Source organism: Cucumis melo, chromosome 11 (genome assembly GCF_025177605.1).
Source record: "Cucumis melo cultivar AY chromosome 11, USDA_Cmelo_AY_1.0, whole genome shotgun sequence".
NCBI classification, from domain to species: domain Eukaryota; kingdom Viridiplantae; phylum Streptophyta; class Magnoliopsida; order Cucurbitales; family Cucurbitaceae; genus Cucumis; species Cucumis melo.
This window is the reverse complement of record NC_066867.1, coordinates 9293001-9315635: the sequence shown is the minus strand read 5'-3', so window position 1 is coordinate 9315635 and position 22635 is coordinate 9293001.

The window sequence follows — 22635 nt, the reverse complement described above, 5'->3', positions numbered from 1 at the left end:
ATTTCGCTCAAGATTGGTCCGAGATACATCACAGAATGCAAATAAAACCCTTATCTCGTGGCATCACGGTGCATTGTTTCCCGAGTTCAATATCTTAATTCATGTTATTCTTGATCGAGATATCCCCAAGATTGCCCCGAGTTTTAGGATAGATTATTGATATTGCTTTGTTATGTATGTTTTCTGTTTTGCAGATGCCTCTTGTCACCAAAATCAATACTAAAGACATCATCCTAGCTAATTTGACCTATTGTTTGCACCTAGTTCGCACCTAGTGAAGACCATCTCAAACATGAAAAAAGTAAGTCAACACCTAGACAGACATATATATGTTTAGGAAAACTTTATTTGGTCATTTCTTGGACGTTAAGTTGGTGTTTAATAAACCTTTGTGTCATTACATCTTGTTGAGAGAGGTTGAGGATGAATGAGACGACCTAATTAGTTTTAAATTACTCGGTCAAAAGGTCTCCTTTGGGTGGAAGGATTTTGATATTATCACGAGGTCGAGGTTTTGTAACGCCCCAACAGATTGGAGTTTCATTTGTTCATCTCATGAGTAATTTTGTAAAATTTAAATTTGTTATGGAATTGGATTATTGTTGACCTTATACTTAATTAAGGTTAAAGAGTTACTTTGGTTGATTATGTAATTATTGAAGTTTAAGGATAAAATAAAATATTTGTTTGGGAAGGTAACAAAATTAATTGTGTTCATTTAAAGGTGGGTTGGTTGAGTTTTTGGTGAGATTTGAAGAGAGAGAAGATGGTTGGTTTGATTTATTTAATGGAAAAGAAAAGATTTTTTTTTATAAAAGAGTCTTGGGTCTCGTGCATAAAGAAAAAAAAATCAAAGAAAGAAAGAGGGAAAAAGAAAAGAGAAAAGGGAGAAAACAAAACCCTAGCCGCCGCACGCCGCCGCCGCGTACCCGAGCCGCCCAAGCCTTCCTCTCTCTGTTCAGCAGCTCAGCCGAGTTTGCAGACCACCCGAGCCGTCGCCAATCTTCCAACCGCGTCGGAGATCCGTCCAAGACGATCCGTGCACGTCGAGCATCCGCCGCACCGCCCGTCTCTCGCAGCCGTCGCCGAAGCCGAACCCGCGTTACCCTTCGCGATCCGCAGCCGTTCCGTTCGTAGCCGCCGCGTAAAACTTCGTCAGCCGCTCCGTGCCCGCGCGCCGCCCCGAGTCACAAACCGAACCCGAGTCGCAAACCGAACCCGCGTCCGCATACCGCTTCGTGCCCGCGCGTGCCCAGCCCTCTCCGCGTGCAAGCCGCGCCGCGCCGCCTGCACTGCAAGCTGAGCCGCGCCTCATTTCTGTCGCAAGCCGAGCCGCACGCGCGCAATTTCTGCGCCAAGCCGAGCCGAGCCGGTCCCTGTTCTTTTTCCAGCCGAGCCGCCAAGCCTAGTTTGGCTCCTTCCATCCAAAATTTGGTAAATTAATTAATTATTTTGGCATTACCCAGTAAGACTCAATGTTTTTGGACACTAAATAATTTAATTCAGAATTAAATTAAATTATCTTCCTTAAGGGACGTCTTGGACCAAGTAACTGCTGCAGCGTGGGATTTCTTCAGTAGGGGCTCAAGCATTGCAACCTCTTTCTAGGGTAAGTCATTTCAACCGAGTTTTGAACCGTTAGTCATTGGTGACTTAATTACGAATTTTGGCGTATTAAACAGTCAGGACCTCGTTGCTTGGAAAGCACACTTGTCTCGCGGTTAGGACTCGCCAAGTAAATCCCCAAGTAAGAGATTCCTACTACTAGCCCCATGTTTAGAATAATGAGATCACGTACACCTTCAGTTATGCATGTTGAGGACTAGACTATATGATGCATGAAGTTGATGATAACATGATGCGATTATTGATATGGTTACATTATGGCATGATATTGTGATGACGAGAACTGTTGTGACTGTACGACGGTTGTTGAGATGGAGAGTGAGATGATGATTAACCTGTTGTGATTGTATGATGATGCTATGTGTATGTATGCTATGGTTAGGGTACCTATTAGCTTAACCTATTAGAGTCGTACCTGCATGGGTGTCCTTCGGGATCACCACCTATTTAGGACTGTGTGGTCCGACGGGACACCAGTCTAGCATGGATATAGATATGACTCGAGTGACTCGACGGGGTCCTTGCATCTCGACTGTCTTAGGTGTCCCCCGGGACACCGAAGACCAGAGTTACGTTCCTGCGGCAGCGCATGTTGCATGTGTTCGGGAACGTGCCAGAGATTGGGTACCAGTTACAGGACTCTGATAAGAAGCTAACAGGCACCTAGTGGGACTAGTAGTGGGTCCCTTACTGAGTGTTTTATACTCACTCTCTTCATGTCATGTTTTTCAGGTAGAGGCCGAGGCAAGGGCAAGGGCAAGCTGACGAGCGACCAGAAGTGATCGTGGTGAGCCATAAGGATTTCTGCTTTCGCTTATTCTTGTTTTTGACGTTAGTACCTGAGTTTTAGTCTTCTTCACTATTTACTTTTTTTTTAAAGTAGATAGGGCCCGAGTAGGACTTTAGAATGAAATTTCATTTTTGCATATTACTTAGTTTGGATTTTCATAAATAAATTTCTCAAACTTTATGCGTTTTCACTAAATTTTATGACTTAAACCACTTGTTCTACATTTAGTAATGACTTCGACTCAGTATAAGGAGTTGGGTTGTTATAGGTTTAGGTCGAAATGTGTTGTTCATTTATAATAGGAGAAAGCCCTTAGATTGAGATGATTATACTTGGACGATAGGACGAATATGAATGGGTTAGAGTTGGACAAAGCGTACATGACCCTGAATTTTCTCAGAGCAACAAGGATGTCGTGAAGATGTCGCCATTTTATTTTATCGAGCTAGCAATGATAGAGAAGAAAAGGAGGTAACACATAGACTGCACCATGTTAAGTGCTTGAAGAGATTTGGATTTAGTGTTTAGTGTTAGTGTTTGTGCTATTTATGATCTTAATGTATAGGTTTGTGCGATTAGGATATGCAAGTTACATTTTCATTGCAAACCTCTCTACACAACGAGTCATGGTCATTGCATTCAAAATGCTCACTATGTCTCTGACTTTGTGTAATTACCAAATCCTCATTAAGTACAAGTTTTCTTTTTGCTTCTCAAGTGTAAGCGAAACAATAGGTTTTTTTGGTAATCCAAGGTCGAACACAGGAAATTGATATCAAATCTTAGTTCTAGGGCTTACTCTTTCATCCAGGCGATATAAAATAACTATACAGTAAAGTAAACTATGTTTAAACAAACCTACTATCTACACTAGAGATTCTATAAAAGGTGGTAAGAATGGTGGCGATATAGAAATGTGAACTAACTTGTGTTAAGAAAGTGTGAAGGAAAATCCTCATGTTATAAGTGATTAAATTACACGATGAGCCACACTTGCAAGCACACTTGATTAAGGCGAGCACTTCTCAGTGTCTTGAATGCCACACTTGCAAGCACATTTGATTAAGGCGAGCACCTCTCAGTGTCTTGAATACCACACTTGCTCACCTCTTGGGATGAAAATGACTAAGCTTCATTAAGATATATATCTACTAGTTGTTGTTGTAAGACTTATAGTACTTCTCTTTTAAGGGTGGCAACCTCTCGGTGCCAAATACTCGCACTTGATCTCCTTTTGGGACACAAATGTTGGAAGTTATCTTGCCATGGTGGAGTTTTCCAAACTCCTCCTTGCGCGCGTTAGGCATGTCCTTGCTACTTACTCTTGCGAGCTGATGACGACAAGCGTTGTCCATGTGATGGAATATAGCTCAGCTAATGCGATAGATCTTATAAGTTAAACTACTTATCAAGAACTTATCACAAACCTAAATTACTCATAACACATTAACAGATGAACAGTAAAGAAATGTTGGATTGAAAGTGGATAACTGTGCAATGTATTAAAGACTGTAGGCCTTAGGCCACTATACAATATGAATAATATACATTACAACAAAATATACAAGTAGGAAGTAAAGAAGGTGAGAAATATTACAAGTTAGGGAAAAAGGGAATGATGAAATCTTCTCTACTCTTTCTCTAAGCTCCTACTTACAGACTAACCGGAGAAGAAGAATGCTTTTACAGACAGCAGAAGGGCACCTTTCCGTCCACTCTCTAGAGTTTGACCTGTTCAAGCCCCCCACATTTGGTAAGAGATGGAGGCTTTATATAGGTTACTTTTGGCGGAAAACTTTTATTCTTCTGAACATGTCAGCGCCTATTGTAGCCTTTATCAAGTCACATCAACTTCAACTACCATTCTTGTCTTCTAGTGAACCTTCCTCATGTGATGACGTCGTTCCTCGCCTAGAGATGTTTCACTAGACAAGGTTCCTTTTGCGTAGCCTTTGCACGCGCTCCTTTGCAATTCACTATGTCTTCTTTTGTCTATAATCCTGCGATAAAACACTAAAAACTGGGCAAAACATGCATGGAGACTTATGTAAGTTGCATTCCATAATAGTTATGAATTTGTGATAAAAGCTACATGTTTTGACACATTTATCATGCATCTTGGCTTCCTTGTTCTACTTAAAAGACCATACTAACTTGTATTTCTACAAGTTATCATTAGGCCTCATAAACGATTTGGAGGACTTCATCGGTTACAATTGGGGTGAGTTTATGTGGGTTAAGACCCTAGGTAGCTTGAAAGGGGCACAAAATGAAAAAGTTGCCTTGCATAAGAAGATGCCCGCAAAAAAGAAGTCCCCTGAGTCCTATCGCCTATATGGCTTTCCTTCGCCTTACTACAAGGAATCGAAGTTCTCTCGACGTCGACATGCGTCAACATAGATTCCAAAAAAGGCGTCAGCCAAAGCTCTTCAAACACACAACCACACGTCGGAAAGGGTGTCAACAGAAATCATTCTTGACGTGTGAATCGCACAACATAGTGAATTTCTTTCTCGACGCTTATATTGTTGACGGACGGAGATGTTGGCACAACCTCACCCCCAATGTCACATTTATACATTGGGAGTAGGCCACCACCGATGTCCCATTTAGACGTCGGGAGAAGCCTTCTCTCGACCTTGTAGCGGGAAAACCTTCCTCCAATGTGTTGAACATCATGTTAGAGGGAAGGCATCATTCCCGACGCAAGCGTCGAGAGATATTTTAAATATATATTTTTTATTTTATTAAATTTTTCTTTTTTCAATTGTGTAGTATTCTTTTCGATTCCAATTCGATTTAAATTGACTAAAATTATAAAAAATAAACAACAAATTACTAAATAATTATATAAAATACTAAATCAAAATTAAATATATTATAATTAAATTTTACATCGTCTAACAATTTCGAATGTTGTAAAGAAATTACAAAAAAAAAGTTACATTGATCTTCTAATGCCTACAGATGCTATATTCCTACAAGTCCACACTTACGAGACACAAAAGCAAATTTAGATATATATATCACCAAATGCAAATTAAGCAACTTAAAAGTTGAAAATAAGTACTGCAAGTGATCACAGTTCCCTCTATGCCTGACTCATTTCTTCAATCATCTTCTTCATTTATTTTTGACGTCCTTCTTTGCTCTTCGATCATGCGTTTAGCTTCTTCAAGCTTGATTCTTTGTTACCCAATCAGAACATTAGCTTCTTCAACCTCCCTAGATTGTGAACATGAGGTCGAAGAATTGTTAGCACTACTCTTTAAGACTTGGGCTTGGGGCCCCAACCAATACTTTTAAAGTAGCCTAGTCGTCTACCCAAAATGGTCTCGCATATCTTGACCCTAGAGAGTGGTTGAGAACCCTCTAAGGTGAGCTGGAACTGAAGTTCTAGCATTTAATTCTGCAACAAAATTTTGAATTAAGTTATGAAGTCATAAATAAAAGTACAAAATAAAACAAAAGTAACGCGTAAACTTACATGCGTATCCGCAATCGCTTGTAAAATGAATTGGCCACTCCGAATGTGTGTTTCCCTAAACAATTTCACATGGTCGACTGGTTGACCTCATTCTTCAGTTTGCTTGTGTTGTCGTTTTAGAAACGACTTAGACTCGCTACTATGGTTGTAAGGCTACTTCTGTCTAGTAGCCTTTTTTGTCCTTGATGGCTCTTACATGGAATTTTTTTAAAGTTATACATGCATACAAAAAAATTAAAGGTGAAGTAATGTAACATTGCAATATGTAAATCTCATCTGAAATGCTCGACTCAAATAGTGATCGCACAGGAAGTGCCAATTTTTCAAACATCCCACCAATCTGTACAATGCATTGGCACGTGCCTGTTCAGGGTTGTTGTACTTTTTGACATGTCTATAATAGTCTTCCTTAAACTCCTTGAAAGATGTGAGCATTTGATGCTCAACAAATCTAGTAAGTGCTTGATCGTTGAAATCAAACAGGAAATGGTGCTACAAAGCAAAGAACCTTACACATTAGCTTCGTTTATACTTATGTAAATTTAAAATAAAAGCGAATTAATTATTGAAGTTACCTGTAAAGCACCCTTGACCGCCCTTAATGTATTCTAGTGGAACATCAATCCACTTAAGGCAGAGGACTGAAAATGTATCTCTCTCACATACTAATTGTGTTGCTGAGTCGAATAACATGTGGTGATATTGGCTTCTCTGCTCATGGGGCTATGGTAATCAGAATCTTACCATGCTTATGAACGTACCTCTTCCACTCTAAGTTTTAGGACTGTTGACGTCTCCTAGGAGTTGGAGAGGGTTGAGGCCCATCTACTGAAGAAAACAAATACTATAAAAAAAAACAAAACTACTCTATATGTTCGTAATTATCATCATAGTACCGAGAACCTAAAGCGTCACCCACCGAGGACGATCCTCCTGCATAATTAAACTCATCATCAAACTCGAGAAACATAGGATCTGTCTCTTTGAAACTGCTAAAAAATGATGACATAGTACTTGTGGACATAAAAACCAAAATTAATTAAACAAACACAAGTCAAACTGAATATATAAAATAATGAAATATGTGCGTACATGATTTGTCCTTATTATTCTTCGTTGCTTGATCCGCTCTGATGTGACAATTGTTCATCATCATTGTCTATGAAGTCATCAATAACATGATGCACAATCGGTTTTTCAACCATTGTAGGATCAACATTAGGTCTGCACAAAGTGTTATCCTTAATGTGTTCATCCACGTGAATAACTTTCCAATTGCTTTACCATTTTTTGGTCCTTTAGGTAAAATATTTGATGTACCTGCGTTGTGAGAATGACTAGTCTGTCGGCGAATAAAAAATGGGACTTGTTGATTGATTTACACCCTAATTCCACGTACGTCCTATGACTTTTGTTGTTGTTGGTGTTAAACCACCTACACTTAAATAGCCAAACACGTCATCCCATCGGATATTGAATGTCCAACACTTTATCTAAAACACCATAGAAGTTGTTTTCGCCACTTCCACTGCTTTCACTGATTACCATGACTCTATTGTTCTGTGTTATGTGTCAGGAATCACACTCTATCGTGTAAAATCTCACCCCCATTGACAATGCATCCACTTTAAGAATGAACGTCAAGTGAAGGTCCCATCACAAGTGAGAAGAAATCATCAGAAAGATTTTCTCTCTCACGCATTTCTATAACCTGAAATTCACGTGTCAATGATTATATACAAAATTCTAAAATAAGTTAGTGCTTGATTGTTATCAAATTCATGTACACTATATACCTGATTTTTGAACCATTTAGGAAATGCTCGTTGATGTATTTTGTACAATTCAAAAGCGCTTTGAACTTGCCAACGTATCAACCTCAAGTGTCTCCTAAAGTACTTTGTACAATTTCCATTTGGTTTCGTAGAATGAACTAGGGATAGTAGTACTACACATTGAAAACGTATGTTTTAACAGTTCTAATAACATGTCGAAGGATTTGTTACTCTAACCATTGAGAACCTTGTCATGCATCAACTTAACCAAAAAATTTAGGGAGGAAAATTCTGAACAACCAAGGTATAGCTCACTACGTGCTTTATTCAATAAATCCTAAAATATATTCGTTGTCTCTTGTTTTATATCTACCCCAATATTAAGTGGCATCTCATTATCAAACCTTTCTCCATTTTCTCTTTGTGTTCAATCATAACTTTTAAATTATTAAGCATAACAAACATTTCATCTTCTTCAGGAAAATGGTTACTACTAGTTCCTTCATCAAAAGGGTTACTACTAGTTCCTTTATCAAGATGGTTACTACTAGTTCTTTCATCAAAGTTTTCTATACCTTTATGCAAATTCACTGGCTCTCCATGATACAATCATTTTGTATAGAAGGGGGATATTCCAATTGTTAATAGATGTCGCTCCACACCTTTTAATGAGTCTCAATTTGAGTTTATACATCTCTTATTGCATGGAAACCTTATTCGTCCATAATCATCTACCTGAAACTTTACAACCTTTAAAAATTGGTCGCTCCCTCTTTATACTCAATCGAGAACTTATTCCTAAGTTTCATCCAACCCTTATCCATCGTTAAAGACCTAAAACATAAATAGGTTTGATTAGTCGTATATTCCTCCTCTCAAACCCTAAACTTGCTCCCATGAATAAGCTATGCCCAATCTCCCAAATTTTTCACTAAAGCTAAGTTTAAACTACAGAGACTATCATAACTGCATGATCGTTAGAACAAACTAACCACAAATAACTTTAATCTTTACTGCCTACCTACCCCTTCCAACATACTTTACAAGCTATCTAACAATTCAAACCCCCAAAACTACTAACAAATTTGAAACTAAGTTTGCACTAAAGAGGCACCATAACTGTAGGATAGCCATAAGAAATCAACCACAAGTTACTTCAATCTTTACAAGTTACCTACCATTTCCAACAAACAAAATTTTCAATACAACCCTCTCAAATTTTCAATTAACCCCCCTCCCCCCTTAAACTTTTAATACAACCCCACCTAAATTTTAATACAACCTCCTTCTTAATTTTTCAATACAAGCCCTCTCCCCTCAAATATTTTGAATTCAATCCCCCACAAATTCAATTAATATAACAAATTCAAATTCAATTACAATCTCAATTTCAATTTAAAATTAATTCTTAAATTCTAAAAACAATTCAAATTCAAATTCAATATTAAAACCTAAAACTAATTTTAAATCTAAATCCTATAACTAATTTTAATTCTAAATCTAAATTCTAAATCCAATTATAAGCCAAAACTAAAACAAACTAACTCAAAACTAAACCAAAACTTACCAAAATTAGGAGTGGCAGCAACAAGGAAACAACGACGAGCACGATGGACTTCTCTTCTCTTCTTCTCGGTTTCCTTCAATCTCTCTTTTCTTATCTCTTTCAGTTCTGTGATTTATAGAACTGAAAGGTTGTTTTTATAGGAGAATTTCTGATGCATCACGAAAACGTCAAGACAATCCCCTCTGACACCATTAGTAATGTGTCGGGAATAAATCCCTTCTATTCCCATCGTACTAATAATGATGTCAAGACTACTTTCTTGTGTTCTCGATCCATGCAACAAGCGTCAAGGGAAACGAGATATATTATTTAATTATTTCCTTCCTCTAACGCTGTGGGTGATCAAGCGAGATTGGTTTACATTTTGTCGACATTCTCGTGTAGGGCGCTGGGAAAGGTGAAGCAATTAAATGATGATTTTATTTTTTCGGATGCCATATAGATTGATGTTGACATTATTAAAGTTAGTCTCGATGTTTTTTAACTTTGCATTTGGAAAAATGAAACTATTATTGAAATGTTCCACCTTCCCTGATGTGTAAGTGTTAGGCATGTCGAAGATGATCTAGCCTTCTCTGACGTCATTAACAATACGTCAGGAATGATTCTTGTTCCCAACGTATCTCTAGCAGCATCGACAAAGACCTTTTCTCTCGATGTTTTCTTTTCTAACGGTTTTTTATGCGTCGGAAAAGCCTTCGATTTCTTATAGTGTTAGGTTAGTAATTCTATGCTTATTATGTTTTCTTTTTTAGTAGTGAATTATTTTGTGCTTATTATTTTTATGTTAACGTTGTTGTTGCATTTTTAGGTTTGGACGCATGAGATAATGTCATCCATAAGTAAGCGGGTAGCCAATAGGGCTTCACATGTTATGGTACCATGCATCATGTGGTGGAATTGCACATACTCACCTGAGTTGAAGGTGATTGAGTCACAGGTTTTTGAGTCGCAAATGGTACGTTCTAATTTCTTTTCTTCTTCGACCTTCACATTAGGGTTTAGGGTTTAATAACTAATACTTGTTGGTTGATGTTCTAAGTTCAAGCCTGTATACAGGTGATTGAGCCAATAGATGAGGAATGTGCATATCTTGATCGAGGTCTTGATATTCCTTGAATAAAAGGTTACAAGGATAGCTTAGCTACTCCTCTTCGAGTCGATGATGCTCTCCTTGCCTATGCTCATGCCCAATATCAACTTCCAATCCCTGTCCATCCTCGTGAGGATAACCTTGCTGCCTCTGTTTGTGACACTAGTGGCTCTTCAACATACACAGAGCTCGAGCTCGAAGCTAGTACAAACCACATGGACTCCAGACTGGACAACATTGAGTTCGAGTTGAATCGTATGAAGTCATCCTTTACGGCTGAGTGATCGACCATTAAGGAGTTGCTCATGGTCTTAGTTGAGGTATGTTGTATTTGCATTCTTTTTGTTCTTATTTAAATTAAGTAGTACATGAATGTTTAATTGATCAGTTCATGATCGTTTAGGTTTGACATATGTTCAAAGTCTTTCTCAGAATCCTCATGTAACATCCAGAGTCACCAATGACGAAAACGATCGTGAGAAATGAGGTGATAAGGATGAACACATACATGAGAACCACGACATTGATGTGGATATGGCCTATCAAGCTAGAAAAGATTCGACTGAACTAGCAATATACCCATCGGTAGATCTAATTTAAGATATCGTGGTCTAGTCAATAGTCACACATAGTTGATAATCCGATTGAAAATGTTGTGTCAGTGCTTCCAATAATACCATTGGACAAATAAGAATTCGAAGAACTTGTTTTCAACAAACAAACCCTTACCAAAGAAATTCTGATCAAACCATCACTAGATAAGAATGAGGTATGTATGACATGTAGAATTTAAGGTTTATGGTTTAGGGTTTAGGGTCACTTAAGGTTAATTACTAAATCTTGAGGGATTGTAGGACAAGGATGTACCTCTTCCACAATGTAAGAGAAAGAAGCCAGTAAAATTCCCACCCGATGAGGGAAAGAAAAAAAAATCGATTGATGAATCCTCGCCTATGGTTCTTATTCCAATAGTTAAAGAGAGGTGGATATTGAGATACGATCCCCTTTGCGCGTTGATGGCAACTTTAGAGGGCGTAATTGTCTTAAAGAAAAATTCGAAGACAAAAAATGAAGAGTGGATTGTTGTCTACACATTAAAAAAAAAAAAAACAATTTCTTTCGGATACTAGAGGAAAACACATGGGTGTTAGGAAATTTCAATTTAGAGTTACATGTCATTTATTTAAATGTTATGTTGCTAATAATTTACTTTTTTTTTCTGACCATGGATTTGTTGATGATGCACATGCAGAAGAAAATGCTTTTAAGGATGGATCTGGGCATCTACCGGTTTACAGTGTTGGACGCAGCATTTATGGTTAGTTCTCTCTAGTTAAAAAGACTTTATTGAAATTAGATTGATGAACGCTATAATACTTATAATTTTCTTTTTTTCGTGTTCTCTAGGAATATAATTCTAACATATGAAATGATCGCTACATGTTTGGATAATGTGGGGTGTTCATGCAAGATGATAACAAGGTCGTATGGACGAATCAAACTGCCCATCCGTAACTATGAACCAATCTAAATATGAGATACTTCTTCGACTATGCCATTGGTATCGTTGAGGATTACATATCATGATCAAAAGATAATTGGGTGTTTGAGCAAATCAACATAAAACAACATTAGTTGATGGTTGTGACTGACACAAATCAATGTTAGATACATGTCTTCAATTCTAAGCTCAACTACAACGACCAAACATTTATTGACGAAGTTCTCCAAATGGTTAATAACTTGTAGAAATACAAGTTATTAAGCCCTTTTAGATAGAACAATGGAGCCAAAATGCAGGATAATGTGCTAAAACGCATAGCCTCTATCACAAATTCATAAACACAAGAGAATATAACTTACATAAGTCTTATGCCTGTTTTATCCTGCTTTTTGATGTTTTATCATAAGAATATAAAGAAAAGAAGACACGGGGAATCACAAGAGGAGCGAGTGCAAAAGCTCTGCGATAGGAAACCTGTCTGGCGATTAAACATCCCTACGTGAGAAACCACATCATCACACGAAGAAGATTCACTAATGGACGAGAATGGTAGTTGGAGTTGATGTGACTTGATAGGATTGCAATTGACGTTGACATGTTCAAAAGAATAGAAGCTTCCCACCTAAAGTAGTCTATATAAAGCCTCCTTCCCTACCATATAATCTTGTCTGGTCTGAATGGACCAAAACCTAAATTGCTCCATAAAAGTTGGCGAAAAAGATCAGCCTTTTCGCCTTCTATAAAAGATATCCTTTCTCTTCTCCAGTCAACCTTGTAAGTGAGAGCTAAGAGAAATATTAGAGAGAGAAACCATCATCTTCTTCCCCCATACATTTTAAAGAGCCAAGGAATGCTTAGGCATTCTACAACTCGACTCTCATTTCTTGCTTTCCATTTTTGTACTTTTATTGTAATGTTGACTTTCATATTGTACATTTAATACATTATAAATTTATTCTCTTTCAATCTATCATCTCTTTACTGTTCATCTGTTGAAGTATGATAAGTTGCTTAGGCTTGTGATAAGTTCTTGATAAGAGATTTACTTATAAGGCTCATCGTGTTTAGCTGAGCTTTACTCCATCGCTTGATCAGCGTTTGTAGCCAACTACTTGACAGAGTAAGTAGCAAGGGCATAATTAAATACACACAGAAAGGAGTTTGGAAACAAAGTCCATCTTGGCAATTAAACCTCCATCATTTGTCCCGAAGGAGAACAAGTGGGTAAGTTGGCACCGAGAGGTTACCCCTTAAAAGAGAGGTAATGTGATCCTTACAAGTGATGAAATCTAGATAGCTGTCGTTTAATTAATCTTTATCATTTGCATTCTAAGAGGTGAGTAAGTGTGGCGCTTAGGCACTGAGATATGTTCTCCTTAATTAGAAGATGATTAATTCATCTCTATCGCGTCAAGGATTACCAAATGGCTTAAATGCTTAGAATGAAAAGATTTTCCTTCACGTTTTCTTAATACAAGTTAGTTCACTCTCCATATTTCCCCCACTTCTTATCACCTTTACAGAATCTCTAGTAGTAGTTTTAATATACATACATGCATTTACTTTATATTGTATAGAAATTGTAAACCGCCTAGATGAGAAGTAGAAGCTATAACTAAGGTCCCTGAATTCGACCATAGATTACCCAGGAAACCTATAGTTTTGCTTACACTTGGGTAAGCGATAGGAAAACTTGTACTACATGTTTATCATTTGGAAATCAGTAATGCATAGATAGGAAAGTACCTTTTATCACATATTTCTATTCTAACTACCTCCTAAGTCATTCCCTTAGATCTTAATATAGCATACCCATGAACAAATGTATGCACATAATCGTCATTTGCTTAGAGCTTAATATAACATACCATGAACAATAATTGCACACACACGATGACAAGCAATGGTCGTGTGTGTCATTCCATCAGTTATGATAGTGGTCGGACTTGACATTTCAAGTACACAATTCAACTATGGCCTATGGCCAGTAAATGTGAGTGAAAAAGTACTAAAATATGGGAAATCGTTGGATTATGCTATTTTATGTGCTAAATTTATTGAGTGTCTTATATGTAATTCTCCAAAGGATTGTCTAAACCAAAACAATATGAAACTGTTTAGTCAACAATATGTAGCCGAGTTATGGACGAATAAATATTTCTAATAGATTAACATGCCTTGTAATTATTTTTCCTAATAAATGTCTTGTAATTAATTCTTGTAATAAATACCATGCAATTAGTTCTCCTAATAAATGTCTTATAGTTAATTTTTGTTATAAATGTCTTGTAACTAATTATTGTAATAACTAATTTCCAAATGCATGTTTTCTACTATAATTTCAATAATGGATCATGTAAAGAAGCACAACAAAGAATAATGTTTTAGAACTCGAGGGAATGTTGTCCCAAGATTCACTGAGATTTAAAATAGAAAGGTTCATGTCTTAGAACTCGGTGTAACGTTGTCCCGAGATTCACTTGGATTTAAAACAAAAGGTTCATGTTTTAGATCTTGGTGCTAGTCCGGTCAAACTCGGGCTTGGGATTTTGAGAACTCGAACCCTATTTTGCCCCATTCGGTGAAATTCATCTCGAGTTTTATACCAAATTGATGAAAATACCCATAAGTTAGAAAATTATTATTTTATTATTGTAGTAGTTTATGGCTTGCTGAAGAAGTTTTGACATTTCACATAACAAATCCCAAGAAAGTGACTCCAAAAACTAAACTTTCTAAAAGTGTTTGGTACTTTTCTCTCATTTCCACATTCCATTTATGTCTTTCTCGAAAAACTCAAGGAAATACAGTGCAGTTTAGTTCATAAATTATGTTTTCCTTATCATTTGCATACTAATGAGGTTTGTTATTGTTATTGTAATGCATTTTCTTACGTAATATTGGTGCTAATTGAAATGAACTTGGCCAAATTTTAAATTGATTTATCCCAAAATTAGTGAAGGGTTTCAAAATCCAACCCAGTTTCTAATGTGTTCTCCCTAGATTACAATTGTGTTTATTAGCTTTCATTACATATTTGCAAGTTTCTCGTGTATTTGTTGGTTTTAGTGGTGAATGGAAGTAGAATGAAAAATAATACGTCAAAGGAAAAATTAAAGGGTTAAATGTGAACGTTAGTATTCAATTTAAGGATTTGTTGGGGGGAATCTATCGAACTAGTGGGATAAATTTCGCTGAACATGATTTGATTTCGAGGTGTTTGTGTAATATGAAACCTCTTATAGGTGCTTTCGTTATTAGTAATCAAGAAGATCTCGATTTTTTTAAAATGGGGATGATGTGTCTTAAGTTGCCACTTTGGTTTCTAAGGTATTAAAACCATCCTCTAGGAATACTATGACCCAAGTTAGTAGTATTCCAATGTCCCAAAAAAAAAAAAAAAAAAAAAAAAAGAAAGAAAGAAAGAAAGAAATTGGACTCACTTGATCCTAACCTTGAGATTATTGGAGAGTACACACATATCTTGACTAAGATCCGAGATTTGAGTTCATTAACTACAAATGTGTGTCCTTTAGAGTTGGGAGACGATATAGATAGATTGGGTAACATGGTCGATGTAGAGTTTTTGGACTATGGTTTTGATGTCAATGATAATGAAAAGGGAATGGATGGCTAATCGGGTTATATTGATGATGCGTTAGATGTGTCTGATTCAGATGTTAGTACTCGTCCTGGAACCTATATAGAATTGATAGATATTGATCAGATACCAATGCAACAAAGGTTTACACTTTTAGTCTACAATCAAGTGAAGAAGCAAGACAGTTAGGCGAGTCTAGTAAACCTGTAGATCACGATGATGAGTGAGAGGGTCTAGTGGACAGTGATAACGAACCTCCATCAATGAGTGTCAAAAAGCAAAAGTGTGTCAAAAAATTGTTTGGTTACTTTTTTAAAAAAAAATAAGAAAGATTTATTGAAGAAACTTGTTATGTTTACCCTAATGAAGAACTTTCAATTTTGTGTCCATAGATCAAACAAGAGGTTATATGTCCTTAGATGCTCTAATTCTACCTGTTTAAGGAAACTAAAGGCTACCAAACTAAAAAATTCTAACTCATTCAAAGTTCCTAAGTATAAGAGTACGCATACATGCTAAAAAATTATGAGTAAACAAGATCATAAATATGCAAAAAGTTCAGTCATAGCCAAACTAATTCAGTCTAAATACCAAGATGTTAGTTGTGGTTATAGGTCCAAGGAAATAATTCAAGTTATTCATAAGGAATTTCGGATAGACTTGGCGTACAAGAGGGCATGAAAGGCTCGAGAAGTTGCATTGTCTATGGTAAAAGGGTCCCCCAAAGAATCTTATGCTTTGTTAGCTCTGTATGGGGAAGCATTGAAGATTACTAACATGATAATCAATATGATTTAGAGGTGGAGCCCTTAGGGCATCTATTAGAGGTTTTTAAACTGCATTACACCAATATCGATGGTTGACGCTGCACACTACAAGGGGAAGTATAAGGGTATCATGCTCGTACTGGTGTCCATTAACATTAATAAGCAAGTATATTTGGTGGATTTTGGGTTGGATGATAAGGAAAATGATGAATCATTTACGTGGTTCATGAGAAGGTTACGAACAACAATCGGTGATGTCAATTAGCTAGTGTTTGTATCTGACCGTCATAAGAGTATTGCCAAATTCATCGCGTTGGTCTTCCTTGATAATTTTCGCATACTTTGTATCCATCATTTGAGCTTGAACCTGACAATAAAATTCAACAATGATAACGTGTGTGCAAATTTCATGTTGGTCGTCAAAGCATGTCGTGAATCAGTGTTTTAGTATTACTGGAGCAAGTTGGCACTGTACCGGGGGGTTGAAAGGTATCTGACCAAAGTAAAGTTGTCGAGGTGGGTCTGTATGCTAAGGTGGCATGTGATATGATCAAATGATGATTAATATCATAGAATGTATCGATGCAATTTTAAACGACGTGTAGACACTACCAATCATTGCTTTCTTGGACCACTTAGAGCTATGCACTGAGAATAGTTCACGGAATGTAGGGAAATAACGTCAAGCCGAGATTCAGTATTGTCTGACCAAGGGGATTTTCTACTTAGGCTAGCTTATTTGAAGTCCATAAGGCATGTTGTACGCCCAATTGACCACCACAAGTTTGAAATTGTAGATGGTCATCTAAACCTTCACGTCAATTTACACGAAATAACTTACATGTGCAGGAAATTTGGTTACTATGAAATCCCTTGTTCACATGCACTCGCTTCTTATAGAGTAAGGAACATCGACTCATATATGTTATACTCTAGTACCTACACTGTCATATCTTGGTTGGCCTGTTACACTGAGCTTGTATTCCCAATCTGTCATGTCTCCAAATGGAAAACTACAGAAGGTTTTGTCGATTACAAGTACGAATAGTTAGTCAAGTAAGTCATTATCAAGCGATGAAATAGAGAAAAATATTTATCAGTGTTCTCGTTCTAGGGTTGTAGGTCACAATCGAAAGATATGTAGAGTTAAACTTGTGGACCAATTGTACATTTTGTTGTCACATCATTTTTATCGATATTATTTCAAGTCGCTAGGTTTAGATCATCATCGATTATAGCTGTCTCCCAATTTAGCTTTTTTCTAGGCACTTTTAATTTGTTTAAGCCCTCTAACTCTTTCTCATTATATGACATGTGGATTAGAGACTAAGGTACTCTATTTTTAGCTTGGGATACTAGGATTTTCATTCTTTCAATTATGAAGTTTTTAATTGAATTATTAATTTTATTGTTGGATCTCAATTCTGTTCTAAATAAATTTTAATTCAAATTGTCGAATGCTTGAGAGCATCTGATGTTTGCTTTCTATTCGTGTGCAAGTTGCTTGTGAATTGTGCACGCTATTTAAAGCGATAGGTTAGATTAGCTTGTTAAACAAATTAGATTATATTGCTCTAATTAACTTTGGATTGATTTGCTTAAATAATTAGCTAGACGCATGGCAGCTAATTATTCACCTAAATGTTCCTTAAATCTTAATGTGATGGATTTGATTCAAACTTTGCATGCTTTTCATCTTTTTGAATTGGATTGGTTTGATATTTAGGACGATTTTGTTAGTATTTCTAATTGAATTGGTTAGGAGTTGGCAATAAGTTTATTTTGTGATGAGAATCTCATGAGTAAATGCTTTGAATATAATGAATTTAGTTAACACAAGCTACGATAATGCTTTGAATATAATGAATTTAGTTAACACAAGCTACGATCTTTTAATAATTGAATTCCAACCAATTTACTTTTTGTGCAATTTTTGCTTTATACGCAATTGAAACCATTACAATCCCTTCCCCATCGGTTACCCTTGGGCTAGAGATTATATACTTGAAACATTCACGTACTCCCTATGTTTAACCTAGACTTGCCATTAAGACTAGTTCTTAGTGTGTGATTCGATAAATTATTTGATATGAATTTCGGTGACGAAATTCGCTCGATTAAATTGGTCTCGTTGCTAAGGAGAGCCTTGATTTCTCTTTCAAAGAGTTTTCAGTCATTTATCGTTCTCTATTTTTCTTTCTTTGTATGACTCTATCCTCTCAAGATTGAAGTTTCTTGTTGTATTTTGCAAAGCTTGGATGAGAGGAAACGAGACGAAGAATGGACGGTAGAGAGCGAAGAGCTTCTCAAAATAAAATCCATGCAGAAGGCACATTCGAGGAAGAACATTAAGAGGAAAAAGTTGAGAACATGGTTGAGCCTGAGCGTGCTTTTAAGAACTTTACTACTCCTAACCTAACTCAACAACCATTCTACATTACCTATCCCGAGATGACATATAATTTTAAGCTGGAAATGGAATCATTCCTTTACTGCCTATCTTTCATGGTTTTGACGAGGACCCACATAAGCACATAAAGGAGTTCCATGTTGTATGCTGTGGTATGAGATCATATGGAATGACAGAAGAGCAATTAAACCTCAAATCATGTCCCTTCTCTCTGAAGGACGATGCACAATACAAAAGGTCAGGCTACTCCCGACACATAAAAATGTTGAAATTGTTTAAAATACGTTAGGAAAGGACACAATAAGAACAGAAGTATTGCTTAAATAACTTACATATGCATCCTCAGCGACCTGAAATACGAATGTGCCAGCTCGAACGTGTGTTTACCTAAATAACTCCACATGGTCGATCGACTCACCTCGTTGTTCAGTGAGTTCGTGTTGTCGTTGTAGAAACGACTTCGACCTACTTCTATGACTGTAAGTTTGTTTTTGTCTAGCAGCTTTGTTCGTCCGTGATTGCTCTTACAGGAAAACAATTGTTTATTTCGTATACATATAAAAAGTTGAATAAAATAACCATTACAAAATATAAAGGCTCACTTGGAATGCACGACTCATGTAGTGATCGCAGAGGAAGTACCAATCTTTCATACATCCCACCAATATGTGTGATGGATCGACACGTGCCTCTTCAGGGTCGCTATACTTTTTGAAGTGACTGTAACAGTCGCCTTTGAACTCCTTGAAAGAAGTGAGCATTTGATGCTCAACAAACCTAATCATTGCTTGATCATTGAAATCAAGCATGAAAAACCATTACACATTACAGAACACCACACATTAGCTTGGTTAACTTAAATATGTTTCAAATGAAAACATAATTATGTATTACAGGTACCTGTAGGTTGCCCTTGACGACCTCGATGTATTCTCTTTCAACGTTCGCGCACCTAAGGCAGCAGACTCGAAATGCTTTCCTTACAAATACACCAATGACCTGATTAAACCGAACAACGTGTGGCAAAATGGGCTTCTCCACGCCAGAGGCTATGGACATGGGAATCTTGCCATTGGCGTGAACGTACCTCTCCAACTCCAAGAGTAAAGACTGTGTACGTCTCCTAGGAGTCGGAGATGGTTGAGTAGTTTCAGCTGAATGAAACAACAAATTCATATGAGAAACAAGTTAAAACAATTATGAGTTAACGTATTGAGAGACTCACCCGAATTGTCGCCCATTGAGGATGGCCCTCTCGCAGTTTTATTTAGATCCTTGTCGAACTTAGTGAACATCAGATCTATCTCCTCGAAACCACTCGGGAATGATGACATAGTACTTGTAGACAAAGAAAACAAACATTCATTAAGCAAATACGAATACCTACTCAAATTGGAAATATAAACTAATTAAATATGTGAGTACGTGGTTCGTTACTATCATTTGTCGTTGCTTGATCCGCTTTGATGTGACAATTGTTCAGCTCCATCATCTATAGAGTCGTTAGTGACATGACGCATAATTGATCTTTCAACGATTGTAGGATTAACGTTAGTCCTACACAGAGTGTCATCCTCAATGTGTTCATCCACTCGATGGTCGACTACAATTTTGAGTATATTTAGTTGTTCCTTCTCAACATCGTCCACTTCGGGCATGTCTCATATACGCTTATTCTGGACCACTTAGACAACTTTCCAATTACTACCATTTTTGGGTTTTCTAGGTAATATATTTGATCTGATTACATCGCAAGAATGACCGGTTCCTCGACAAACCAAAAATGGGACATGTTGATAGCTTTGTACCATAATTCCACATGTGTCTTTTGACTTTTGTTGCTGTCGGTGACTTTTTTTGCTGTCGGTGTTATTATTTGGTATGCAATCAATTTAGATATGTCTACAATTTATCTTTTCAATTCTATCACTTTAATTTTGTTACACGATCGTTTAGATTTGGTCGTTTAGATTTGGGGTCCCAAATCTAAACGATTTTTTTTTTCAAAACTTGGTACATGACTTTTCTTTTGGTACATGACTCTAAACAATAATTTATCTTTTTACATGACCATTTACTTTTTCTACACAATTGTTTACATTTGGCTACTCCAATCTAAATTATTTTTTTTTAAGATTCTTTATACACGATCTTTTATTTTTTCTACACGATTGTTTACTTTTTTTACATGATCGTTTACATTTGGCTACTCCAATTTAAATAATTTTTAACAAGATTCTTTATACACGATCTTTTATTTTTTTCACGACCGTTTACTTTTTTTACACGATTGTTTACATTTTGCTACTCTAATCTAAACGATTTTTTTTCAAGATTCTTTATACACGATCTTTATTTTTTTTTACACAATCGTTTACTTTTTTTACACGATTGTTTACATTTGTTTACTCCAATCTAAATGATTTTTTTTCAAAATTCTTTTTACACGATCTTTTAGATTTTACTATTTTTTGTATACAGTCGTTTAGATTTGGTTAACCAAATTTAAACGACGTAAAAAAAGAGGAAAAGAAGAAAGACTGGAAAGAAATCATAGCGAAAAAAAGAAAAGAAAAGAAGAAATACGATTGAAAGATTAAATGACGTAAAAAAAAAAAGAATCAGAAAAGAAGAAAAACAATGAAAATAAATTGCGATAGACAAAAGAAGAGGAAAAGAAGAAATACGAGGAAAAGAAATAGCACAAAAAAAAAAGAAGAGAAAAAGAAGAACGACGATAGAAAGAATTTGCGAAATAAATCGCGAGGAAGAGAAGAAATATGTAAGGGCAAGTCTGGAACATTTAAAAAATGACTAATTTTATGGACTTGGACCATAAATAGTTTGATGTTTTGTTATTTATGAAAGTTTTCCTTTTTTATATACGAAAATAGCCAAATTATAAGAAATAGACTCTATGTCTAATAAACTACTATTAATAATAAATTCTGAGAGCTAGATCTAAAATTTGCTACATTTACAAATTGTTTAGCTTGTGTTACATTGGCTAATCCTTTGAATTGGATTGATATATTTGTAATTGCCCAAAACTCAACGAGTTTGTAGAAAGAGAATATGGAACACGCATCAACGACAATTGCTATTAAAAGTCTTTGCTTGAAGGGAAATTATATAGTGCTGACAAGTTGTGGTTCAATTAAGTCTGTAGTCAATCCTTGGGTCTTGCTGTTTTTGGTGCTTCCAACTTTTTCCACATATGCATCTCCGATCCTCACTCTCTGTCCAAAATATCTTCAATCATTTTCCTTTATCAAGACTTCGTACAAAAAAACTTGACTTTCATTCACAACTGTTGAGTCGAGCAAATTCCCATATTACAAGAACACAATGGCATAAATCAAAATGAACAGCAATGGATAATAACATTTTGGTCTACATCTTCCTCTTTCTGATCTCTCTCCTTTTGGGCCTCAAACGTTTGCTACACCATGGCAAAAACCTCCACCAGCCCCACTCTTTTCCCTTCCATTAATAGGCCATCTCCATCTCCTCAAACATCCTATCCACCAAACCCTTCACAACCTCTCAAAAAAGTATGGCCATGTATTTTCTCTCCGATTCGGCTCTCCTCTCGTTGCAGTTATATCATCTCCTTCCGCCATTTCTGAATGCTTCACAAAAAACGACATCATTCTTGCAAATCGATCATTCTTAAACACCGGAAAGCACCTAACGTACAACTTCACAGTACTCGCTGTTGCCCCATAAGGAGAGCTTTGGCGTAGCCTTCGCCGCATTAGTACTTGTGATATGTTCTCCACAAGAAAACTCAATTCGTTCTTGGGTATACGGCAAGAAGCGATTGTTGCATAAATTGTGTAGTCGCAATTCGGTCGAAGAATTACTGTTGTTTTCAGCTGTGGAACTTGAGCCAATGTTGTTGAATTTTACATCTAATACTGTCATGAGGATGGTTGGGGGAAAGAGGTATTTTGAAGATGATGTGTTGAATGAAGGACAAGCTGAGAAATTTAGAGATGTTGTGAAGAGAGTG